The sequence below is a fragment of the Neomonachus schauinslandi genome, chromosome 15, assembly GCF_002201575.2.
Source record: "Neomonachus schauinslandi chromosome 15, ASM220157v2, whole genome shotgun sequence".
NCBI lineage: Eukaryota > Metazoa > Chordata > Mammalia > Carnivora > Phocidae > Neomonachus > Neomonachus schauinslandi.
The window spans coordinates 2,905,265-2,912,158 of NC_058417.1; positions in this window are offsets into that span (position 1 = coordinate 2,905,265).

Genomic DNA, 6,894 nt, shown 5'->3' on the forward strand with positions numbered 1-6,894 from the left:
TTTACCAGATCATCTCTCTTCCTCCTCTCCACCCCAGTGCTTTGAGGCCGGTCTAAGCTAAACACGCACGCCTAGGGGGCATTTCTGATTTCTAAATCCATTCGACAAATACCCATTGACCAGCTAGCAAGTGCTGAGCTCTTGTTCTTGACAAGACGGAAGGCTCTACCTTCCTGGAGTTTGTATTCTAGTCAGGGAGATTGACATGGACAGCAAACATGTGAACAAATAATAAATTCGCAGGGTAAGAGGTGCTATAAATATATTTTTAAAAGGGAGACGCTAGAATAACAGATCGAGGAAAGGCCCTTCGAAAAACGAGTCATTTAGTCTTCAACTTTGTTGTAGGAAATGTCAAAATTGAGAGGAAACGCATTTCTCTGTTTGAGGACCCCAATATAATAAATAGATTTCCTTTTTCTAAACCAGTAAAAAAAAACAGATAAAAAAATTCAGAACTCAAAGAGATAACAAGGAGGTGTTTGTTCAAGGTCATGAAAGACAAAGACTGAAGAACTCTTCCAGATTTAGGGAGATTAAAGAGATGTGACAAATTTGACTTGAGAAATATCATGGATCTTGGACCAGAAAAAAAAAAAAACACAAAAACCCCAAACACTTTCTTTTATTGCGAAGGACACCGGTGGAACAATTGGCAAATTGGAATAAGATCTCTAGTTTAGATATCAGTATTATCCATGTTAATTTCCTGATTTTTGATAATTCTACTGCCTTTATGGAAGAGAATGTCCTTGCTAGAAAATACACACTATTTTAGGGGTAAAAGAGTATTATGTCTGCAATTTACTCTCAAATGGTTTAGAAAAATATGTGTCTACAGAGACAGAGAGGCAATGTTAGAGTGAACATGGTCTCGAAGGCACATGGGAATTATCTGTATTATATATATATGTATATTTTTAAAAGACTTATTTATCTGAGGGGCACTTGCGTAGCTCAGTCGTTAAGTTAAGCGTCTACCTTCGGCTCAGGTCATGATCCCAGGGTCCTGGGATAGAGCCCCACATCGGGCTCCCTGCTCCGCGGGAAGCCTGCTTCTCCCTCTCCCACTCCCCCTGCTTGTGTTCTCTCTCTTGCTGTCTCTCTCTCTGTCAAATAAATAAATAAATAAAATCTTTATTTAAAAAAAAGATTCATTTATTTGAAGGGGGGAGGGCCAGACAGGGAGAGAGAGAATCTCAAGCCGACTCCGCTGAGCGTGGAGCCCGACAGGGGCCGGATCTCACAACCCAGAGATCATGACCCATGAGATCATGATGGGAGCTGAAACCAAGAGTCAGACGCTTAACCAACTGAGCCACCCAGGCGCCCCTTATATTTATTTTTTAAGTAAGCTCTACACCCAATCTGGGGCTTGAACTCCCGACCCCAGATCAACAGTCACGTTTTCTATGGACTGAGCCAGCCAGGTGCCTCTCTCTGTATTATTTTTGCAACAACTTTTTGGTAAACCAGATTATTTAAAATAAAAAGTTTTAAATGATAACCCTTTCTAAGGTTTCCTTCTGGGTCTTCTATAATATCATTGAGACATTAAATTGCTTTATAAAAAGAAGGGATGATTTCTGGATTGGTGGTCCCTACTTGTTAAACTCCTATATATTGAAACTATGCAGTGACATTTTCCTATAAAACCACCTCTTTAGAGGGCAGTACAGCCTTAATCTCATAATGGAGACAATGTGGTCCCAAAACCCATAAAATAAAAAACGCAATCATTTAGACTTTTCAGAGGAATTATTTGTATAAAGAGTGAGATTCAGCCAAGTCTCTGTATTTTTTTACTCCAAAAATATTGGATGGTAATCAAATATTACATGCACGGGTTTCTGAGCTCTCAGGTGTGTAGGGGAGGTTCTCTCTTTAACCATTGAACCATTTTAAAGTTCTGAAAATGTTTTCAAACCTCCCCCACCTCAGGAGGACAGGCAAAGTACAGTGGACCCCACTGCTTCTCTCCCTGGAGGTGACCCTCATCAGTATGAGACCCTCAAAACAAGTGACAGTGTTGACATCCTAAATACAATGAGAGGTGGGCTCCATGTGCTCTCCACCATGGAAAGCACAGCATAGTAAGCGAGAAAACATTCTGCGCACACAGATAAGATGCAAGGACTGAAGGGCTCCTCCCTCTGCATATAACTCATAAGACTTTGCTCCTGGGAACGGGAAGTCCAGGCCGTCAGAACCAACCTCCCCCAGTGACAGTTGATCAAGTGTGACTATTCACAGATGAAAGATGAAATTGAGCCGTCGGAAGTGAGCAAAACCCAGGACCTGTTTTTGCAAGATTTTCCAAGGTCCCGGAACAGACAGAATGAAGAGAAGGAGTCAGCCAGCCGTGTGAAGATGTGGGGAAAGAACTTTCCAGACAGAGGCACAGCAAGGGCAAAGGTCCTTAGGTGGGAACGAGGCCAGTATGTTCATTGAACAGAAGGGAAGCTAGTATGTCTGAAGGCTAGTAACAGAAGGGGTAGAAGAGAAGAGGGTGCGGTGGGGTGGGGTGGGCAGACACGGTGCATGGCCTTGCAGCCAGGGGGAGGGACCTGGTCAGGTCTGTATTCTAGAAGATGACTTTGGATGCAATGTGGAGAATCAATTTTGAGATGTTAAGTAGCAGGCTTGCGAAGAAGCCGTATAGTGACCCCAGGACAGACAGAATGAGATTGGACCAGGGGGGAATAAAGAAAGTGGAGCAAGTGTAAGGAATCAAGAGATCATTAAAAGATAAGAAGGTCTAAACATGGGGCTATGAGTGGGTGAGAAAAGGAAGGGGTCAAGGATGACAGATTGGGCTCCCACAGCTGGAAGTGTGGGGCATTCTGTTTATAATAGGCTTCCTGCCTAGGGAACCTACTAGGTAGTAAGAACTGGGTAGTCACATTTCACATTATGAATTAATGAACAGTAAGCAGGCATTCAGGTCTGTCCTGTCACTCTCCATGATCTTGGTTCCCAGAAGCCTGCCCCACAGAGGTCACACAAAAGTGAGTGTTAGAGCCACCGTGTGGCCACAGAAGGTACTGCTGGTGACCTGGCACGTCCTTCCCTAAGTGGAGTCCACGGCTCCGGGGCTGGAACCCACCTGTCCTAACATTTGATCTGGTCAGAAAAGCTCAGGGAAATGTTTTTTATCATGGAAAAATTCAAAAATATCTAAAAATAAAGAAAATAGAAGGATGAACCCCTTCGAAGCCTGCCATTCTGCTCCAAAAATTACCAACACATTGCCAACCTTGTTGCAGCTAGATTCCCAGCTCCCTCCCAGCCCCACTAGGTTATTGCCAAGCAAATCCCAGGCATCACCAAATAGCTCAGACTGCCCAATATCCATCATATAGACATATGACGAAGGCCACAGATTACACTTGGTTGATGTGTCTCTTAAATCTTTTTTTTTTTTTTTTTTTGGTAAATCTTAGGTTCTTCTGCCTTGTTCTCCTTCCTTGCAATTTCTCTGATGGAGACACTGGGCCGTTTGTGGGCAGTGCTCTGGTGCTGTCATTTCACATGTTCCTCTATGTCCTGTGTTTCCTGTAAACTGGTTGCTAGATCTAGTGGTTGATGAATCTCACATTCGATTTTCTGGTAAATAGACATCACGGGAGTTGGCCTGTATTTCTTATTCTATCACATCAGGAGGTGCATCCTGACTGCTTGTCTCTCTTTTTTCCGGTGTTAGATCTGAGCAGTGGATTCAGGTGTAGTCAGACTGAGGCAAGCATTATAAAGTTCCCGTCAGTTTTTCACCTACTGGTTTAATTGATCACGGCTGCCTAGCTTCGTTATTTCAGGAGGAGTTGCAAAACAGGGATGTCTTAATTGCATCGTCCTTTCTGCATTTGTCACCTGTTATTCTTCTATAAATAAGAATGTGCCTTCATCCACCCGTTTACCTTGAGATACAGGTCATATAGGAAAAGCTGGATACATGTGTGATTTCTTTTCCCCCATTTATTTACCAGTTTTCAGAATAATAAGTCGATTCCCTACCATCCTCCAAAAGGGACCAATTAGTTGTTTTTAAGATCATTGTGAACTGGTAGATTTAACATCTTTTGTGGGTTTTGTGGGGCAGCAGCTACTCGGCTTCAGGCAATTGTTTTGAGGAAGGAGATAGAAATCCAGTGTTGCCAGGTTTCTGGGAGTTTTGTTGTGGTTGTTGTTTTTTTGGGGTTTTTTTTGTTTTGTTTTGTTTTTGTTTTTTTAAGAGAGGCCAGAAATCCAGATTCTTACTCCAGTTATAAATATTAGTATCCAACTTAACGGTGAAAAAAATGAAGAGGGAGAAAAATACCCCTGATGACAACAGCATGCAACAGCCTCAGGTCACCAGCTTTCAGCCTCTGGATCAGCACTGTCCGAGAGAACTTTCTATGACGGAAATACTTCATATTGTCTCTGTCCAATGTGGTAGCCAGCTAGCTCCATGGGGCTAATAACACTTGGAATGTGGCTAGTGGGACTAAGGAACTGAATTCAGTTCACTAGTGGCTACCATATTGAGCAGTGCAGCTCTGGACAGAATAATCTATTGGTTTCTAAAACTTGGAAACTAGTGGGATAAATGGAGATTTAAACATCCGAGAATACTCTGGATGGTGACCCTGGACTGATAATTCCTCACACTTGCTACGGAACATTTCTGAGCCTAGAACTCAAGTCCACATTCCCTGGCACCATATTCACTGGCCCAACTTCCCCTTCCAGCAAAAATTTCCACCTTACCCCATGCTCTTCAGCTGCCCAGACATGTCTCCTTCTATAAAGCAGGCTCTTGCCCACATAGTGCTTTTGCCAAATCCATCCGTCCTTAATTTCACAAATGTTTATTGAATACACACTATACTCCAGGTATTGTATGGGGTGCTAGGAATACATATTTCCTTCTCCTGAGTAACTTAGAGTGTGGTGAGGGAAACAGTTTAAAATAGTGCTTTAAGTGTTATCCTGGAGGAGACACATCACAGGTCTCCTCCCCCAGATGGGTGAGAAGTAGGGAGGAGGGAGCTTTTGAATTGAGTCTTGAAGGGTATGTTAAGGGTCATCCAGATAAAGGAGGACAGTGGCACAGAAAGTGGCACTGGGGACTAAAATGTGTTTAAGGAACTATAAACGAGTCACCGTAGCTGTCACCTGGGAGGTGAGGTGGCGGTGGCTGAAGAGTCAGGCAAGGACCACATATTAATAACAACCATAATAACTGGTTTATGACCAGTGAGGTTCTGAGCACTTTATCTTGGCAAATAAACTACTCACAGTGATCCATCACAGTCTTTACCATTTTCCGGATGGGGACATGGACAAGCAAGGAGGTTCAACAACGAGCTCAAATCACACAACCAGTAAGTAGCAAAGCCTATATGTGAACATTGGCAACCTGCTTCCAGGGCCCACTTAATAAGTGCGTGGCCTTGGGGACCTGGCCAATAAGTTAGGACCTAATCTCGAAGGGGATGGGGCACTGGTTTTATGTTCGCATTTAAAAAAGATGATCCTCCTTGGCTATTCCGGAGGTAGAGACATCAGAGAGGAGTCTATTACAATAATCCAGCAAGAGAGGGTGGGGAATGAGAGCTAGCGGGAGAATTATGAAGGAAAATGGAATTGACAGGACTTGAGGACTGGGAATGGGGAGGGAGGGAGAGGGAGGAGTCAAGAGGAGACTGGCTGGGAGTGCAGAGGGAGTGGGAAGGAAGGATGACAGGGTCAAGTGAAGGTGTCCAGCAGGTGCTGGACGGCTGAATCCAGAGGTGGGAGCAGGCTTCAGGAGCCCTGGGCACACGGGTGGCTGACTCCAGGGAAAGTGGTGACAGAGCTCTGCGGTTAAAGGACAGAAAAAGAGAGCGGGGAGCAGGGATTGGGGGGAATAGGGGAAAGTCAGCAGACCAATGTCCTGACAACCAAGGGAGAGGGCTCTTAAAGATGTTGCCCTGAGTCAGTGAAAGTCACGTCGGGGAGACGGGGGGGTGGGGGGGGGCGGGGGGGTCATCTCCGTGGTCTCTGAGGACTTTGGGAGGCACTGTACCGAATGCACAGACATTTGACTTGGAAGGGAAGGAGGGAGACACAGCATGACCTCTTTCCTCGTGTTGGCCTGTTGAACGGCTCGAGAGGCAAATGGGGGTCTCTGCTAGCTTCCGGTACCCCTCTCTGGAAGTTGCCAGCTCCATCTCACCTGGGGAGCTCTAAAACATGCTGACGTCTGTCGTGATCGAAATCAGAACAGTGGTTGCCTCTGGGAGGGGGCAGGGAAGAACTTTCTGGGGGGTGGAGGAAATGTCCTATACCTTGAATGCGCTGCGGGTTGCATTTGTAAAAATTTACCAAAACACACACTTCAGGTCTGTGTATGTCACTGCATGTAAATTATTCCCCAGAACCGTAACGAGCGACGAAATTACCCGCTGGGCTTTGAAATCAGAGTCTCCGAGCCGGGGGCGGGTGCCGGGGCGGGTGCCTGGGCAGGCAGGCCCCGCGGACGCCGGGAACGCGCAGCCGGGAGGAGACGCGTGGCTGCAGGAGCTGGGCTCGCGCCCCGCAGGTGCGGGGGGCTCCGGCAGCGCTCCCACACGCTCCCTCCGCCGGTCCCCGCCGGGTTGTGCGCTCCGGGGACCCCGGGGGACAGCCCGGGGCCAGGTGCTCGCGGGCAGGACTCCGGGGGCGGGGGCCCCGCGGGACGCACGAGGCGGGAAGGACCGCGCACCCCTCACGCCGCGGGAGCTTAGGAGCTCGGGAAGGCCTCGGCTCTCAGCCTCGATCGCCGGGACCCCGGCCGGCCGCCAAGTGGCCATGGGGAGACCTGTCCACCCCTCCGGCCGGCCGACCTCGTGGCGCAACGGTAGCGCGTCTGACTCCAGATCAGAAGGTTGC